This window comes from Puma concolor, chromosome C2, assembly GCF_028749965.1.
Source record: "Puma concolor isolate L17-30 chromosome C2, mPumCon1.1.hap2, whole genome shotgun sequence".
NCBI classification, from domain to species: Eukaryota; Metazoa; Chordata; class Mammalia; order Carnivora; family Felidae; genus Puma; species Puma concolor.
In genome coordinates this window covers 31,898,149-31,918,928 of record NC_141675.1, presented here as the reverse complement: position 1 = coordinate 31,918,928, position 20,780 = coordinate 31,898,149, and the positions used below count along the sequence as shown (strand labels likewise).

Here is a 20,780-nt window from a genome sequence, read left to right as displayed (position 1 = left end):
ATTGAATAGAAGTGGTTGGTTCAGAAATCCTTGCCTTATACCTGATCTTAGGGAAAAGTATACTATCTTTCACCTATTAAGTATGATAGCTGCAGATTTTTTGATAGGTATTCTATCAGATTGAGAAAGTTCTCTTCTAGTTTTAATTTGTTGAGTTTTTACAAAATCTCACATGGTTATTTAATTTTGGCAAATACTCATTATTCTGCATTTATTGAGATGATCATAATTTTTACCTTTTATTTTGTTAATGTGATGAAAAAGGGGAAAGAGAACTGAAATTTATAGTAGGAAGGCAAGACCTGATGTTTAAAATAAATGAATGACAAATTTGCAATATATGCATTTATAAATATGGAGGCAAATAATAAAAGAAATAGTTGAGAACAAATCCACAGTGGTTATCTCTGAGGAGTGGGCCAACTTGGGAGTAGAAACTGATATTTAAGTCTTTTAAGTGCTGATACTTTAATATGAGAAATAATATATAATATTTGATAATAAATTTTTTAAATTACAAATGAGTTTGAGAGAGATGTGAACATGAGGTGGGTGAGGTGGGTGTGTGTAAGGGTATAGGGGAGATGAATGCAGCTTCAGGCATGGTGGTTTGGGTGGAGTATCCAGAAGATGTTTCTCATGCAGAAGGATATACTTGGCAGTGAAGAGACAGGAGTTGAAATAAAGATTTGGGATAAGCACCAGACTTTGTGGTTTTAAAGCCACAACATGGACAACACTGACCAGGCACCCATGGAGAAAAGGGTCAAAGGCAAAACTCTGAGGAAGGCTGCCACGTACAGGGGGACGAAAAAGATGCAAGGAAGGAGACAGAGAATGAATTTTTAGAGGGCAGGAAGAAAACCAGCCTAGAAAACACAGAAGTCAAGGGAGAAAAGTATTTCATTCTTTCAACATGCTGAATTACAAAGATTTTGCGTGCAAACAAAGCTTCTCTTTTATAGGTGTTTCTCCCTAATTTCATGGAAAAATCTAGGACATTAAAACCTTAAACAAAATAAATGTAATGATGGAAAACAGAGATTGGTGTTACACATATTTTTTATGTTGCTATTTATGTGTTCTATTTCAGGAAACATCTGCAGCTGAGAGTATGAGGTACAGAACTTCCACTGCTTATCCCAACTGCTGAAAGGGTTCAGGAAGAAAATGATCAACAGAAATCACAGACACAAAAGAAAATTGGCTAATACAGCCACGTCATTTAGATGGGACACGTGAAGATGCAAAAGGGAAAAAAAAAATTATAGAAAAATACCTAAAAATTTTTTATTTAACAGAATACACAAGGTGCGATGATTCAGAAGTAATGAGTCATTTAGAAATAATAAAACTATCAGTCTGCCTAGAAAACACAGGCACTATTTGGTGGATGACTCAGTATGGAAACTGATCCCAAGAGAACAATTTAGAGGAATACAAAAACATATACCATTGAACTACTTGGAAGATAAAAAAAGGAGACCTGAGTATTTTATTTGTTATGTTCACTTCAAAAATAGGTGAGAAAGTAAATTAGGAAATCTCTTAGAAGGCAAGATTTTTCTGATGCTCCAAGAAACTGAATACATGAATATGAAAGACAATTAAAGCTTTAGGTTTAGGGCTAATGTCTGAATAATAAGACTAAAGGTAAAATAAGAGTATCTCAGCAGCAGGCCTACTTTGAGCATATGGGAATTAGAAAGTGTTTAAAAATTTACCTTTATTTTTACTCCAGTGGAGAAAAGGAAATATGGCTGAGGGGAAAAGTGCCAGGTCAGTGATCAGGAGCTTCTCATCCCAGCTTAGCTTCTGTACTGACCATCTCAGTAAGTTGGTCAAGTTGTTTCCTTCACTGGCATTTGATGTTCTCTTCTGGGAAAACAAGACAGAAGATGGCTCTGGGGTCTAGGGAACATGAGGAAAAACAAATTTTTTTTTCCTGTTTTGAATTAGGAAATAGCTGTATTTTGCTAAAAAACTTTTTTTATTATTTGATGTAGAAAAAAGTATAATGAACTGGCTATTAATTTTTAATGCATGTAAATTGAAAAGCTACTGATATCCTTTAGTGTCTCTGAAAGGAAAATTTACAGGTTAAAGTTCTACTATTCTATAATTTTTAAAAATTATTATATATTCAAAAACTCAACAATAGTTCTTTCTGCCAGTAGTATTTCACGTTACTTTTATTTAAATATTTTCCTTTTCTAAGTCTTTTTCTTATTTTGGAGGCGATCATATAAAAATAAAATCATATTCTATTGATAAAAATAATTTGACACTTTGGAATAACATATATTCAACACAATGTAAAAAACACTTGAGGGCCAGGTACTCTTCAAGATGAGGAAAACACGAATTCAGTGATTTTTGCCTCAAACAGCTTACAACACGAGTAGGCAGAGAAAGAAGACAACTAACCTTCATATGAAGGAAGGCATCCCAGAAAGGAGGACTGCAAAGTCTAGTCCTAGGGTAGAGTAGAAGTAGCTGGCTACAGGAAGAAAGGGAAAAATGCCTTGTGGACAAAGAAAGCAAGGCAGGAAGTGGCATGAGATGTGTGAGGAGCTACCAGGAGTTTGGTATTATTCCAGGATCAAATATGAAGACAGGCTTCGAGGCAAGTTCTGGTCAAAGTTGACAACAGATTTTAATTTCATTTTTATTAAGTAAATTATGAATCTTAAGAGATTTTATTCACTAATGCATATTAAGTACCCAAAATGTTCAGGACACTACAGAAAACAAACAAAGCTCTTGTCTTGTAGGAACTTATGGGATAAAAGAAATGAAACAAAAAGAATACGTCAACTTATTCAATAGGTATTTATTGAGGCTCTCCTGGTCCCTGATGAAGATCACATTCTAGGGATAGTTCCTGTTAGAACATAATTTTTACATCATCCTTTCCCTTCCTGCCAAGTTAAATTTGGTACAAGTGAGCAGAGATGCTTGTCAGAGCCAAGTGGGCAATTCTAGAAGATGACCAGGAACCTGGAGTAAAATAAATAGAAACAACTGCTTTAATAGGATGATAAGAGAATAGGGGAAAATCCCAAAGTATGGCATGGCTGTAAGAAAGCCAGGGAGGGGGCTTAGAATTGACTTCAATGCAATTTGGATTTGACAGATCAAAATTGTTGCTTACTTTTTTTTTTTTAAGCTTACTTATTTGAGAGCGAGCGAGAAAGAGAAAGGGGGGCAGAGAGAGAAAATCCCAAGCAGACTCTGCACTGTCAGTGCAGGGCCTGATGTGGGCTTGATCCCACAAACTGTGAGATCATGACCTGAGCCAAAAACAAGAGTCAGGTGCTTAACTGACTGAGCCACCCAGGTGCCTCTGTTGCCTACTTTTTATTTATTTATTTATTTGGTTTTTTTTTTTCAACGTTTATTTATTTTTGGGACGGAGAGAGACAGAGCATGAACGGGGGAGGGTCAGAGAGAGAGGGAGACACAGAATCTGAAACAGGCTCCAGGCTCTGAGCCATCAGCCCAGAGCCTGATGCGGGGCTCGAACTGACGCAGCGCGAGATCGTGACCTGGCTGAAGTCGGACACTCAACCGACTGCGCCACCCAGGCGCCCCTGTTGCCTACTTTTTAAATAACAGTTTTAATCTTCATAAAAGTAATAACTATAGAAATAAAACTTACCTCCCGCAAAAAAAGAGAGTACACACATGCGATTAACACAAAGAGTAAAAAAAAAAAAAAAAAACAAAAAAAAAAACACACACCTAGAGAGAGTATCAATGTGAACATTTTTGTAAATGTCATTTTTTGGCTTTATGCATATACATACAACATAAACAGATATGAGGATTTTTATGAATGTGTTTTTTGTTTTAATGGTTATTTTTGAGAGAGAGAGCACATGCACGCAAGTGGGAGAGAGGCAGAAAGAGAGGGAGACAGAGAATCCGAAGCAGGCTCCAAGCTTTCAGCACAAGGCCTGACATGGGGCTTGAACCCACAAACCCTTGAGATCATGACCTGAGTCAAAACTGGATGCTCAACTGACTGAGCTACCCAGGCGCCCCATGAATATGATTTTTTTAAAAACAAAAATAAGAATTATAGTTTATTACTTGCTTTTTCCACTTAATATAGGGAAACATCTTTCCATGAAAATAAAAATGTACATCATACATCTTATATACCAAATTTACTTACTGAATTCTCTACTAAGGCACATTATCCTGTACAATAAGTAAGGCATAGAAATGAAGCAAGCACCAAGAAAATGATAAAACTGACTTTAGCTGTGGCAGCATTCTGAATATTCTAAAGGTGGAAAGAGATAAGACATATGGGAGCTCATGAGATTTTAGTGTTCCAGACATAAGATGAATAATGTCTGAATCTGAAATTCTTTGTGGATAAAAACTTTCCAAAAGGGAAACAACAACAACAAAAAAAGAGACTGCAACCCAGCACACACTAAAAATGAAGTAATTTCAAATCTTCACATCTGCAGAACAGATAGAATGTCAAAGCAAGCACTCAGACAACTAAAAACAGTGGGCGGACTGCCAGGGAAAATCCAAGTGCCATTCTAGCGGTCATCCACAACCACGGCTTTCCAAGGAAGTGACAGAGCCCCCCAAATTGTGCTCTGACAGTATATTAAGCCTTTCTGGTGAGATGCTAGGTAGACTTAAGACCACCTCCGTTTCCTCGTGTTTAGGCAGGCTCTGTGAGTTGCAAAGTATGCTGGTCAGAGTTCCCTTGGAAGCTGCCAATACTAGGCATTTCCCACTGCAACCAGAATAGCTCTGCTTTCATCTGTTTTATATATTGGATCTCCAAAAAATATTTCATTTGAAAAAAAAAAGTTCCACAGCTAAACTATACACTTAAAATCACACAGGATTAAAGAAATATAACGTTCACCCTTCAGATTGTGTTAATAAATATAAAAACGTAAATTAATAATGGAGGGATGTGAAAGTTACCGTCTAACACCCTAGTTAAACACAGCATCACTAGCTGTGGGACAATCAGATAGTATGTACCTCTCTCAATATGATGCAATGTGAAGATCAAAGTATTACTTACGAAGTTCTCTTGCCAAAAATATTTAGCTTTAGCCAACTTTGGAGATCTAATGTTCAGTTATAGGAGATGTGGGCAGTAGCAAAATATGTTACTACCATAAGGAAACAAGAGAAATTCAAGGTATGGATCATTTTATACGACAGTTGGCCTGGTCTGTTGAATAGGCCAGTACCATGAGGGAAGAAGTACATGTGTGGAGATGAGCTGGGGGGAAAGGAGGTCGAGGAAAACCAACTATAACGGCTCTGTGTTCTGAGGTGGGAGCACATCTTAACTGTTTCAACAAGAATGAGAATGCCACTGTGACTAGACTCGGACTCTTGCTGGGTGAGATGCAGAGCTACTGAAGAACTCTGAGCAGAAAAATGACACGATCTGAATTACTTTTTAACAAGACCATTCTAGTTGCTGTGGTAAGAGTCGACTACAGGAGACAAGAGAGAAAGCAGGGACTCCAAAAAGGGGCCAAATACGCCTGGAATAATCCAGGCAAAACATGATGCTAGTTCAGACCAGTTGGTAGCAGGGCAAGCATGAGTAGTAGTCAGATTCTAAATAGAATCTGAAACAAGAGTCAACGGAACAGATGTGTGAGCTTTGTGGAAAAGAGGGAGGTCAAGATGAATTTACGGGTTGATTTTTAAAAACTGTTACTTTTTTGTTTTGCTTGAACAACTGCAAGAAGAGAACGGGCATTTTGAGACTAGAAAGACCACAGGAAGAACAGAACTGTCAGTAGGAGAGGGAGTGGTGGCAAGGAAGGTTACTAGTTCAGTTTGGGATGTTACTTTTGAGATGCCTGTGGACACTCAGGTACAGATATGCAGAATGCTGCTGGAGAATCAAGTGTAGATTTTAGGGGAGAGATTTGGGCTGATCCAAATTTGAGTCACATTTAAAGCCTTGAGACTAGAGGAGATGATAAAGGGAGGGAATATAGAAAGAAAAGAGAAAGAAATATATAGAAATGTTTATCCTATATCATATTCTACAAGATTCTATAAATTTCTGTTAGAAGAAACATCCAAAGGCTGGGCCTTCCGGTACTCAAATACACAGAGCAGTACTATCCAAAGGAACTTTCTGTGATGATGACATATTTATATATATGTTCCATTCAATAGGTAGCCACCATCCACATGTGGCTATTGAGCACTTGAAATATGGCTAGGCAACTGAATAACTGAAAATTTATTTTAAATAGCTACATGTATCTAGTGGCTACAGTACTGGAAAGTGCAGCTCTAGTTTGAAGAAGTGACAAGGAGTCAGGGGAGAAGTCTGAAAAGAAGTGGCCAGAGAGATAGGGCTTGTGAGACAATTCTCCACAGGTCTCTCATGTTTCTGCATACATTACAAGCAAGGCATGATCTTAACAGCGATATGATATTATATATTTGATATTAGAAGCCAAGTGTAGAAGGTGTTTCAAGGAGGAGAGTGATAACTCTGCTCCTGAATGTTAAGTCAGATAATTATTGAGAAATGACAGATATGGACATCACTAGTAACTGATAAGAACTTTTTTTTTTAATTTGAATTTTGGTTAGTTAACATACAGTGCAATATTGATAAGAGCAGTTTTGATGGAATTGTGGGGCAGAAATCTGTTTGGCTTGGGTAAAAAAAAAAAAAGAAATGGGAGAAGAAAAACTAGCAACAAAATGTAGACATTTCTTTTTCAACTTTTACTGTGAAGTTCAAGTGAAATAAGACAATAGAGGAGAAAGTGGTGTCAAGAAGGATTATTTTGAAGATGGGAGCAATAAAAGCCTATTTTTTCATGTGTAAGACAATGATTAAGAAGGGGGTAAATTGATATGAAAGAGTTATGAAGACCTTAGCTAGGCTGGTTCTTTCACAGCAATGGGAGAGAAAGTAGGGTATATGAATACCGCTGCAGGTACTAGGTATCTGTGGTGGTAAAAGCTTGTAAAAGCTCTTTTTTTCCTGTTTCTTTTCTGAAATAGGAAGCATGGTCATCAGTTGAAACTGAAGAGTGGTGAGGAGATAGTGAAGACATGATGAGATTGAAGATATGCAATAGTCATTTAGGAGGAGATGAAACAGAAAATGACTGGAAATCTAGTATGACTTCCAGCAAACGTCATGGGTCCACTTGAAGTTATGATCATTAATTTAATGCAAGCTCAGCAGCATGGTTTTACAGGCAAGGAACAGGCAAAGAATTAGATTTAATCAGCACTGTAGTTTAGCCAAGCAAGACTGCTGAAGTGAGAGAAGTGCAAAGGGATTAAGGATGTTTGAAAGGAACAGATGATAATACTGATGATGGAATCTAAGCCTCTTTCCTATCTCCTGAAATCCTTCCACTGACCCCTGTGGGACTCATAGGGAGATACCAGCAAAATCCCCATATCCTGGACCTCTTCTCAGAAGCTTTCTTCAGCTTCCTTTGCCTTCTTATTTAAACTGAAACTGGGCTCTGGGCTTTCCCCCTGAGGACACTGCTTTCCTTGTAGCCTTCTTAGATGATGACTCTTTTTCTCTTCCATGCCATTCGAACACGAGGCCTGGTAAATGCCTTTCTTGTTCCTCATTGCAACTTCCAGTCCAAATCCCTCTCCCCAAATCCCCTGCTCAGAGTTATGTATCACTAGATTCTACCACCCACTAGCCTTCCTTATTATGGTATTTAAGTTTCCCTTTCATTCCTTGATGAGTTTAGCTTTCGGTTCACTGTCACTCCAACACTATTTGTTACACTCTAATTGATTTCAACACCAAATAGATAATCCATCTGATATCCTGGCCTCTTAGTTTCTTGACCTTATCTCCACAATGATAATTTTGTTGATATTGTTTTCTACCGTGTCTCAGCCACTTTTTCTCATGGTCATACCTTAAGCTTTTAGAACATCTAAAAGTATCTTTTAATACCCATATACCTGAAGAAAAATTTACTGGTGAGTTCAGAGTAAGACCATCCCTCTGTAGGCCCCCACTGGAGGAATCAAAGGAATGGATATACATCAGACATAAGACCACCTCTACAGCAATTCTGCTGCCATTAACAACAGAGAACAAGGAGTGCAAGAAAGGAAGAACTAGGTATGCTTCCTCTTTTTGGCCTTTCATCTTGGGCTTGTATTCCTTAGATGAGAGGAAGAGGTATATGTGAAGGGTTGGGGTAGAGGCAGAGGCATGCTGCTATGCCTACTGACCCTTCTTATACTGGGCTCTCAAAGGGAAGATTACCATTATTACATCATCATTTTAAAGTATGCATAACGCCAAGTATTGTGCTGAGCAGTTAAAGGTATTATCTAATGTTCTTATCCCAACGTTGAGATTAACATTATCTCCATTCCACAGATGAAGAAACAGAGGCTAAGAGAAATTGAAATGGAAATACTGATCTAGGCCCAGGTTTCTCGAACATCAAAGCCCCCTCTGTCCTATAGCATGTCCATATTAAGACTAGTGGAGCTGGGGTAGTCAGTACGTGGTCCCTGCCATACTCCCAGATTTCCCAATTTCTAGGAAAAGAATGGTCTTGAAATATTGGTAGACATTAAGAAGACAGGAAGGGGGCACCTGGGTGGCTCAGTCAGTTGAGCATCTGACTTCAGCTCAGGTCATGATCTAACACTCTGTGAGTTCGAGTACCGCATTGGGCTCTGTGCTGACAGCTCAGAGCCTGGAGGAGCCTGCTTCAGATTCTGTGTCTCCCTCTCTCTCTCTGCCCCTCCCCTGCTCATGCTCTGTCTCTGTCTCAAAAATAAATAAAAACATTTTAAAAAAATTAAAAAAAAAGAAGACAGGAAGAATGGAAGGAAGGAGACAAATATATAGAACACTGAAGTTATTGTAGTAACCTGAATTACAAAAACAAGGTTTTTTTTAGCCCCAATTTTATTTTTTAGAAAGCTCGAAAACCTAATAAATTTATTAGTGAGTGATAAAATTGTGACACATAAAATAGACATATAAAAGAAAACCATAACAGATATAGTTAATGGAGTAAAATTTAAAGTCAGATTCATAAAACCAATGAATAATATTAATGCTACCTATCTGAACTTCAGACTGTATTACCAGACTATAAGTATATTCCTATTATTACCAAACTTTATAATCATAATTAAGAAAATGAGCTTGTTCAACAATAAAATTGACTCAGACATAATTAAAAGCATATTCACAAAAGGGATCATATCCAGAAATAGAATTATATATAAGACATGCCATAATGCCACAAATAAAGCATAATTTTTCAGAACAAGTGACCTGTGAGATTAAATCAACAGGAGAGAAATGGAAAATGCAGAAGACTTTAAATGTGGAAGAACTGCAATTATCAGGGCAAGAAAAAAAATGTAACACAACAGTGAAATAAGAGATTTGGTTTGGAGAAGACACATAAATACAAAGGCACAGTGCAAAGATTCTCTGGACAGAAGAAAAAACTTGGAAGTAATTTCCATTTATTCACAAAGTATTTATTAGACATTTATAGCACTGCTATCATTTCTCAGGAAGATGAAAGGATTCAGGTGGCAGTGTGATAAATCAGGGATGAAGCAGAGATGGGTTAGAAAGCCAGTGCAATTTATACATCTTCATCTCCCCAACATGTAGCCAGCACACAGCATAAAAGAGGATGCAACAGTATTTTCTTGTTTTTTTGGGGTTTTTTTTTTTTTTTTTTTTTTTTTTTTTTTTTTTTTTAGAGAGAACGGGAGAGAGAGAGAGAGAGAGAAAGAAAGAGAACACCACAAGCACAAGTGGGACAGTGGCTGAGGGAGAGGGAGAGAGAGAATCTTACACAGGCTCCAAGCCCAGCATGGAACCAGAATTTCATGACCCTGAGATCATGACCTGAGCCGAAATCAAGAGATGGATGCTTAACCAACTGAGCCACTGACACCCCAACAATATTTTCTTCATGTATGAACTGTCAGATGCTGTGGAGTACCCCAAACGTCAAATGGGGCAGGGGAACAGGGCAAAAGCCCAAAGGAAATATCTCCAGGTAAAAAGGATATACAGATTCTTTTGAGCTGACAACTTTCACAATTTTTAGATGTGTCCCTTTAGGTCTCACATGTGTCCTTCAACAGAACCCACTGCTTCCCCACTTCTCATGTTTTGCCCTGGATACAGCTCAGGATTTTATTTTGTAGCTCCACTGATCCCTTCTAAATAATCAATCCTGACATATCTTAAGTCTTATCACAAATAAGATAATTTATTTTTGCATTGATCCAATAAGTCTCTGAGCTTGCCCACTGAAGAGCTCATGAAGCACTGTCTGCCTACAAAACAGTTTCAGGCGAAAGAAAAAGGCTGTAGTCCTGTGGGCTCAAGAGGAGTCCCTAAATAAAACACCCGTGAGGCACAAGTCTGAATCACTACCTCTGGTGGGGTTCTGTAGTTATGATTTCAGCACAAAATTGTTTTCATTCAATATATATGAAAGGAGTGTTGTTGGGGTGGCAGTGGGGGAGCTGGGGAAGTGGATACTGAGATCAGACAGGAAGGCAGAACTGAGAGCAAGGCTCAACTGCAAGAAGCCCAAAAGAGACATGATAGAAGTCCAAACCAAAAGTCCAAAAGCAGGTATGGAGGCTGAGCACAGAGTCAGAAATTTGACAGCAGGAGTGTTGAGAATAAAGAGCTAACTGCTGTAATAGAGCAAGTAAGTTTATTCATGACTTTATTGGCTGATCATACATGTGACATGTCAGACTGAAATGACAAGTCCAAGTCTAGGGTCAGAGAAGCCACCAAACCTACCTCATTGACTTGTCATTTGGTTTCAGGTACCCTGAGACCCCTGAGACATTCCTAAAGTTCTTTATTCAGCTGACATTCTACATGTGGGACTGAGGGATTCCTTATTCTGCAGATGAGGCCTAGCAAGGGTTTACTATTAATTACTTATTGGATAGACAGACCACCTCATAGTCCAGTGCATACACAATCAGAATATGTTATTGAGGGCATTTTACCGGTACCTTGGTAGGTGTTTAGAAGTCCATAAAAGTGGAATGGCTATCTGCCATAAATATAGGCTATCTCTGGAATATAAACTCACTCAGTAAGGTCAACCCTACCTCCAAAATCTCTCAGTTTTGACTTTCTCATTGCTAGAAGCTGGCCCAAATGATCATCTCTCACCTGCACTACTGTCACAGCCTTCTACCTGGCCTCTGCTTCCACTCTTGCCTTTCCATACTCCAGTTATTCTCCACACAGCACAAAAGTGATAAATAACACGGTGAATTGCTCTCCTGTTTCAAATGCCCCATTTTGAACAAATCTAAACTCTTCTACCACAACCTAATATAGCTCCAGAATCTGCCTACCATTTCTCCTACTTCACCTTGCACTGCTTTCTCCTTGGCCTTTTTTCAGTTCCTCCAACAGCCTGTTCCTCTCTCCTGAACAAGTTCATCTCATTACTCTGTACTCCACTATCCAGTTTACTGTCTGTATATAGCACTTATCATTACCTGGAACTGTTTTATTTATTGTTTACACATACTGTATTATCCCTACAACACAATGTCCACTCCACAAAAGCAAGGAACTTGTTGCCTGTTCACCACTGTCTCTCAGTGCCTGGCACAGAGGAAGCACTTAATGAGAAAGAGAAGGAAGAAGGGGGTAGGCAATTTGCTAATATGTTACTATTTATTCTGTTTCCTTGGCCAAGACCTAGACTAGTTAAAAAGTCATCTTTTATCATCAATTTAAGGAGGAATTGATTGATGTTATCTAGGATGAAGGGGTCCTCTTGGACATTTCTGATAACTGCTCAGCTTAATCTTGTGTCTTACCTGATGAAAAGGTTTAGTATATGCTTTGAACCTAAGACCAGCACCCTTGGCCCCCATTACAAATGCCCTAGTACTGAGAGGCAACTTTATAACAAATCAGAGACAGAGAGCACAACTGGTTATAAAAGAGGACTTTTTTCCTAGTCTAGGCCAAGCATACAAGAAGTGGTAGCAGGAAAGTAACCAGGAACTGGAAAGTATGTGATGCACAGAACTGCCCCATTGAGCCTACGACTTAAGGCAGACCAATTACATTTTCTCTCCTGGCTACTTGGAACTGAAGCACTGAAACACTGTAATAAGCTGAAAGTTCTAGATCTTAAAGGTCCTTCAGATTTGATGACTAAGGCCACTGTTTGGGGGCATCCATTATAAGCAACATGGCAGGAGAAGCTGGTATTAAGTAGAGCAGACATAATACAGAGAGAAAGAAGCACGTTTCATTTCCATGATAGCTGGCTGTACTTAATAAAATTAGAGCAAACTGATATATGTCCTATGTATTTTTATTATAAACAGGCTTTTTAACTGGATATTTATCATATCTTTATATGGATATCATATCTTTAACTGGATATCTTTAACTGGATATCATATCTTTAACTGGATATTTATTCTTTAAAACCAATTTCTCTGACATGCAAACATACATGATTCTTCCTTGATTCTACTCATACAACTTCATCCTCTATTTTTCTTTAAGCTCTTGCTTTCATAATACTCTACTTCCTTCCTTCACTTGGTCTTTCTCTTCATTAAATCTGTAACCAAAAAACCCATCATATGTAAGTGAATACTTACCATGGTTTTTAGCTGCCAAGAGTCTTTTGAACATTCTAATCTTTGATTATAATGAAGGGAGCTGAGCAATACACATGCCCATCTATCTGTCCACTCTTGAAAATGGATTGAAATGGGGAAATTATTACCCTCTTGAAAGTGAGTAGCAATGTTGTACTCTTCAGTTAAAGGGCCTCATCATAGGATACTTCATATCCCTACATTTTGATGATAGTACATGTCTTTTCCAGTCTGGCCATTCTGGATCCAGGCAGGCCCAAGCTGACATCAAATAGCACAATTTCAGTGCAGATCAGTGTTTCTTAACCTTTTTTGACCAATGAGCTTTAAAAAGTAATATTGCAGGGGCATCCGGGTAGCTCAGTCGGTTAAGCATCCAACTTAGGCACAGGTCCTGATCTCATGGTTTGTGAGTTTGAGCCCCGCATCGGGCTCTGTGCTGACAGCTCAGGGCCTGGAGCCTGCTTGGGACTCTGTGTCTCCCTCTCTCTCTCTCTGCCCCTCCCCCCCTTGCACTCTGTCTCTCTCTTAAAAATAAACATTAAAAAAACCCTTTTTTTTTTTTTTAAGTAATATTGGAAATCTCCTTAGGAATTTAAAAAGTTTTGTATGACACATGATAAAACAAATTTAAGTAAAATTTTCTATTTTAGGTCAACATATTATTAAAGATTTGTTACAAGGTTCACATGGTAAAGTCTTTATGCTGATAATATCTAAGGACAAGTTTTGACTTCTACTCACCGATGAACTGTTTTATCATGTAAAGAAAATCATATGTTGTCCAGTGAAATTATCAAGAAACTCAAAGATGGATTTTTAACCAAATGTATTAAATTAAAAGATGGGAGGGGCGCCTGGGTGGCGCAGTCGGTTAAGCGTCCGACTTCAGCCAGGTCACGATCTCGCGGTCCGTGAGTTCGAGCCCCGCGTCGGGCTCTGGGCTGATGGCTCGGAGCCTGGGGCCTGTTTCCGATTCTGTGTCTCCCTCTCTCTCTGCCCCTCCCCCGTTCATGCTCTGTCTCTCTCTGTCCCAAAAATAAATAAAAAACGTTGGAAAAAAAAAAAAAAAAGATGGGGACTTAGCACCAAAAGTATACTGAAATGTAGGCTGAAATTTCATTTGTATTATAGCATCCAAAATAAACAAACTGATTTTTTTTTTAATGTTTATTTATTTTTGAGAGAGAGACAGAATGCAAGCCAGGGAGAGGCAGAGAGAGAGGGAGGCACAGAATCTGAAGCAGGCTCCAGGCTCTGAGCTGTCAGCACAGAGCCCAATGTGGGGCTCAAACACACAAACCGTGAGATCATGACCTGAGCTGAAGTCTGGCACTTAACCGACTGAGCCACCCAGGCACCCCAACAAACTGATTTTTACAACTGATACTTGAGATTCTTCTGTAAGTCGAAGGTTAGTTTTTAAATTAATTAATTAGTTAATTAATTAATTTTAGAGAGAGACAGAGAGTACAAGCAGGTGAAAGGGGCAGAGGGAGAGACAGAGAATCTCAAGCAGGTTCCATGCTCAATCCCATGACCCTGGAATCATGACCTGAGCTGAAATCAAGAGTCATGCTCAACCAACTGAGCTACCAAGGCTCTCCTAGTTGTTTTAAAATGTCAACATAGGAGAGATGGCTTTATGCTACACTTTGAGAGAAATTCTCAGCAAACAGTACATTGTAGATTTTTCTTACCAATAAATGAAAAGCCAAATTGGATTGAATAACCCCATATTTTTTCCTTTTTCACATTTTCAATTGCTTAAGTTTTTCTTTTTAGAATTTTAAATACCTAAGCAGAGGAAGATCAATTACAATAAAATAAACATCCAGCTGTCTACAATACCACTGTATAGTTAAGTTGATAAATTTTAAAGCAAACCTCTTCCTTATTTAATACAACATGGAGTCTTTCAATTGACAATCCATCTTAATTTGATTAGGCCCCTTCTATATTTCATGAGATTCAATAGCATGTCTTTACTTTGCTATTTATATTTAGTGAACCGATCCAAAATTATTTTCTCTAGAGTGACTTTAAGAATAGGCAATAGCAAATGCCAGTTATACACATGTATGAATACATGTATAACTGTAAACATAAGGCATGCCTAGCTAATGTTTCTACATTATAATGATTTTAAAAAACCCATTTATTTTGAAATACAGATTTCAAGAACTGAAAAGATAGAACAGAGAATTCCCTTATATCCTTTATCCAGCTTCCTGTAATCATGTAGCTTGTTTAGTATTAGAGACATCTTGATGTTTCATAAAAATTTTCATCAGATGAATGCAGCTTATGTATTCCATAAAGGACATCTTGAAATAGTTTTTCAGAATTATCATTTTTTATGCTCATTAATTTATGACGTTTTGACATCTGTTTCACACATGTTCCACTTTTAAGCAATAGCCAATTATGAGTACAAATTAAACTATACTTATGACTAAGAAACAACAATTAAAAACAGCCTAATGGGCCTTCTGAAAATCTTCCAAAAAAACAACAAGAGGAAGAAAGGCTTCTAAATTCATTTTACAAGGCATGCATTACCTGGACACCAAAACCAGACAAGGACCTTACAAGAAAAGAAAATTATAGGCCAATATCCCTGATAAATATAGATGCAAAAATTCCTCAACAAAATATTAGCAAACCAAACTCAACAATACAACGAAAGGATCATCTACCATGATTAAGTGGGATCTTTTCCAAGGATGCAAGGATGGTTCAACATCCACAAATCAACCACTGTGAAATACCATATTAACAAAATAAAGGATAAAAACTTAAAATCATCTGCATCTTATAATGCATCTCAAGATGCAGAAAAAGTATTTGACAAAATACAACATCCATTCACAATAAAAACTCTCAACAAAGTGGGTATAGAGGGGAATGTACCTCAACAAAGAAAGCCCATATATGACAAGCCCATGGCTAGCAACATACAAAGTGGTTAAAAAGTTGAAAGTTTTTCCTTTAAGAACAGAAACAAGACAAGGATGCCCACTCTTGCCACATTTATTTCTCACAGTATTGGAAATCTTGGCCAGAGCAATTAGGTAAGAAAAAGAAATTTTATAAAAGGCTTCCAAATAAGAAAGAAGTGAAACTGTCTCTGTTTGCAAATGACATACTACATATATTAAAAAAAACTCTAAAACGCCACCAAAAAACTCATATAATAAATGAACTCTGTAAAGTTGCACGATTCAAAAATCAACTGAGAAAACTCAGTTGTGTTTCTATACACTAATAATAAACTATTAGAAATTAAGAAAAGAATCCCGGGGTGCCTGGGTGGCTCAGTCGATTAAACGACTGACTCTTGGTCTCAGCTCAGATCATGATCTCACAGTTTGTGAGTTCAAGCCCCACATCGGGCTCCATGTGGAGCCTCCTGAGATTCCCTCTCTCTCTGCCCCTCCCGCGTGTGCGTGCACTCTCTCAAATAAACTTAAAAAAAAAAAAAAAAAAAGTACCATTTACAACTACTTTCTCTTAAAAAAAAAAAAAAAAAGAATAACTAGGAATTAATTTAACCAAGGAGGTGAAAGACCTGTACAATGTAAACTGAAAGATACTGATGAAAGAAATTGAAGACACAAATAAATAAATGTATATATATTCTATGCTCATATATTGGAAGACTTAACATTGTCAAAATGTCCATAACTACACAACCTACAGACTCAATGCAATCCCTATCAAAATTCCAATGGCATTTTTCAATTCCAAAATTTGCATGGAACCACAAAAGACCATGAACAGCCAAAACAATCTTGAGCAACAAGAAAAATCAGGAGGCATTACTCCCTGATTTCAAATTATATTACAAAGCTACAGTAATCAAAATAGTGTGGAATTAGAATAAAAACAGACACATAAATTAATGGAACAGAATAGAGTCCAGAAACAAACCCACATATGGTCAATTAATTTAGACAAAAGAGTCAAGAATAAACAATGGGGGAAACAATGATCTCTTCAATAAATGGTGATGGGAAAAGTCAATAACCATACACAAAGAGTGAAACTGGATCAATATCTTACACCAGATACAAAAATCAACTCAAAATGTATTAAAGATTGAATGTAAGACCTGAAACCATAAAACTCCTAGAAGAAAACACAGGCAACAAGTTCTTTGATAACACGTACATGAAAAGGTGCTAAACATCACTAATTATCAGGAGAATGCAAATCAAAATCACAATGAGTTATCACTTCACACCTGTTAGGGTAGCTATTATCAAAACACAACTAATAACAACTTCTGGTGAGGACTGGAGAAAAGGGAACACTTGTGCACTGTTGGTGGGAAAGTAAATTGGTATAGCCACTATGAAAAACAGTACAGAGGTTCTTCAAAAATTTACAAATATAACTACTTACGACCCCACAAGACCACTTCTGGGTATTCACCTGAAGGAAACAAAAACACTAACTCAAAAAGATATCTACACCCTCATGTTCACTGCAGCATTATTTACAAAAACGAAGACATGGAAACAACCTACGTGTCAATTAATGGATAAATGGATACAGAAAATGTGGTACACAGACACACACACACACACACACACACACACACACACACACACACGAGAATATTATTCGGTCATAAAAAGAAGAAATCCTGCCATTTGTGACAATATGGATGGTCCTTAAGGGCATTATGCTAAATGAAATAAGTTAGAAAGACAAATACTGTGTCATCTCACTTATGTGAGATCTAAAAAACCTCCCAAGAAAACAAAACCCAAACTCACAGATACAAAGAACAGACTGGTGGTTGACAGAGGTGGAGAGTAGGGGGTGAACAAAATGGGTGAAGGTAGTCAAAAGGTACAGACTTCTAGCCATAAAATAAATAAGTCTTGGGGATATAATGTACAGTACGGTGACTACAGTTAATAATATTCTATTGTATATTTGAAAGTTGAGGAGACTAAGTCTTAAAAGTTCTTATCACAAGAAAAAAATTGTAACTGTGTGGCAATGGATGCTAACTAGACATTGTGGCGATCATTTCACAATATATATGTACAGTGAGTCATTCTGTTGTACACCTGAAACTAATATGGTGTTATACGTCAATTATATCTCAATAAAACAATAAAAACAGTGTAATGGTCAAAAGCCACCAAAACAAATGCTCAACTGACAACTACTAGAGCTCATAATCACATTCAACTAGTATCTCGTAACCACTGTTCACATCACATCAAATTGTTTTTAAATAGTAAAAGCATTTAAATAATTAGTTTATTGTTTTTCAGAAAGCAGTTATTAATAAAGACACTATTACTGCCTTCACTGGTATGAATTAATTCTAAGATCAACTTATAATCTAACTCTAAAATTTTGCATGGAAGAGAAAATGTGCAAGAGTCAAGACAATTTTAGGGTAGGGGGACAAAGACAAAGTAATAGCAATATATGTCCCTTAAACTGAGCAATGGGTACTGAGCAAATGTTCATTTGTATTGTTATACTCTTCACCTTATACATGTTTTCCAAATATTGTGCTACAGCCATTTAACCTTTAATTTCTAAAAAAGAACAAAGAAAGAAGACCTTGCCTCACCAAAAATCACATTATAAAGCTACAGTAACTAAAGGTATATTATTGGCAAAGAACCAAAGATCAATGAAACTAAACAGAGTTCTAAAACCAATCTATGCATATGAGAATTCATTAATAATTTGACATGCTACTTGTTATGAATGGCCAACTGAACAAGATTCCTCCTTCCACTATGCATAAAAATAAATTCAATATAATTAAAGACTTAAAATTTTCTATAAGAGTATAAGAAAACATAAGATTCTATGTTTAGATCTTCAGGGCAGGAAAAATGTCCATTAAATAGTAAAAAAAAAAAAAAAAAAGCAAAATCAAAAGTCACAAAAGCAAAGACAGGTAAATTTGAGATCAAAATTAAAAACTATTACAAACAAAGGGAGAGAACTTGAACAGACTGGAGAAAAATGTGTGCCATTTTTATATTAAAGATGAGTATCTGCAACACAACTAACTCCTACAAATAAATATTTGTTATGCCACATATAACAGAAAAACCAAAAATAAGAGTGATTAAACAAGATAGAAGTTAAACTTCTCTCTCATGCAAAAGAAGTTAAAAGTTGGTACAGTGACTCCAACAAATGGTCAGAGGCCCAGGTTTTCTGGCTCATCGAGCTACAAAGATAGTTTTGCTTTCCTAGGACAGCCGGCCGGTAGAGCTCCATCACTGTATCTGTGTTCCAATACAGGATGTATGAGGAATGAGGAAGAGAGTGCCTTCTCCCTTTAAGGAGATTTCAGAAAATCACACCAAACACTTCTGCTTGTGTACCATCAGCTAAAACTCACATGGTTGTACTTAGCTCTTAGGAGACCAAGGAATGTAGTCTTCTAGATGGGCATCAATGGGCTTGGCTAAAAGCTGGGGTTCCCACTACTGAAGATGAGGGAAGAACGGATCATAAAAGGTAACTAACAGTCTTTGTTGTGCTATCCAAAAAAAAAAAAAAAAAAAAAACAGAAAAAGAAATATAAATGGTCAAAACCTCGAGAAAAGATATTCAACCACAGGGAAATAAAAGTGAAAACAAGGGGGCATGAGGTTTTAAAACTTTTAAGAGAGGCAAAAATTTGTTAATTAGTGAAGGCATGAGGATTTTTAGATTTATGTTAATTTTTTTAAATAAAGAAATGTACTCAATACTGCTACTGTGACTGAAAAATAAAGGAAATATTACTGAAAAACTGAAACACATTACTGTTTTTAATTATGTTTATAATATTAGTATAGACACTTTGGGGACCAATTTGGCAGTATTTTTTAAAATTTTGATTATATGATTAGATGATCCAGCAACTCCATCTTTCAGATCTATGCAATACAAACATCACACATCTGCATAAGTACAAAGATGTTTGTTCATCGCAGTATTGTTTAAGAGAGAAAAATCGGAAATGATCCAAGTGTTTGTTATTATGGGACATTAATATTCTTCATAGCACTATTGCCACTACCTGAAATTGTATAATTTATCTATTCATTTGTCATTTAGAAAAATCAGCTCATCTAGGGGCACCTGGGTGGCTCAGTCGGTTGAGTGTCCGACTTTGGCTCAGGTCATGATCTCACAGCTCATGAGTTCTAGCCCTGTGTCAGGCTCTGTGCTGACAGCTTGGAGCCTGGAGCCTGCTGCAGATTCTGTGCCTCCCTCTCTCTCTGCCCCAACCCACTCGCATTCTGTCTCTGTCTCTCTCAAAAATAAATAAACATTTAAAAAATTTAAAAAAAAAGAAAATCAGCTTATCTAGGAAAAGAGCCAAGGCAAGAAGAATATACTTATATAATACCTGCTGGTTAAAAATTCATTAGAAATAATTCACTGTGTTTTAAAAATGGTATATCAAAACAAGCACCATTCCAGGCTATACTAACAATAACCCATGTAATGCAGACAGGTTGAAAAACTGATGAAGCCTCTGAACTTGCTATCAAGGGAGACTGGCACTAGATGTGATCTGTTTGCCCTTTTCTTTAGGGTCTGGACATCTCACAGTAGAATCAACACTCCCTCTCCATTATATGTAACTCTTAACTGCCTTTAATACATAGATCCCAATACTGCTACCAGTACCAGTTGAGCCTCTTCCACTCACTGAGCAGGGCCTACCATGGGGAAGAGGTCCCAACAGAACTGCCAGAATACCAAGACGTACTATGTGGAAGGAAGACAAAATACTGACACCTGAGCCACAGTACTTGCGGGGAAGGCTTGATACAATAGGAGCATTGTGTTCATCAGAACAGTATTACAGTATCCATCTCCAAGACTGTAAAATAGGGACCATGCCTTTGATCCACAAAATGGAAAGGATAAGTGTGCCCTTGCTAAGTCCCTCTCCATTCATTGCCGCTCATCTCTGCTTTTTATTTCTAACCTCACAGACAAGCAGTTTTCAAATTGCTTTTTTAACTGAAGAGACTCTTCAACTATAAACTTAAAGACAAACAGGAGGGAGAGGAATAGCTTTAGTGCTCAGTCTCAGGGGGTGGGGTAAGAGGAGCACC

At 37.3% G+C, this 20,780-nt stretch overlaps 1 protein-coding gene across 3 annotated transcripts in view; it reads right to left on the bottom strand.

Moving 5' to 3' along the window:
- PPP2R3A (protein phosphatase 2 regulatory subunit B''alpha) overlaps nucleotides 1–20,780 on the bottom strand; it is a 218,689-nt gene that overhangs the window by 185,645 nt on the left and 12,264 nt on the right. For 2 of the 3 annotated variants that reach the window (XM_086674343.1, XM_086674344.1), the window contains exon 2: nucleotides 1,725–1,878. The exons of the other annotated variant lie outside the window; for it this stretch is intronic. The gene's annotated coding sequence lies outside the window, so the exon portion shown is untranslated. The remainder of the gene's footprint in view (nucleotides 1–1,724; nucleotides 1,879–20,780) is intronic. 3 annotated transcript variants of the gene reach the window in all.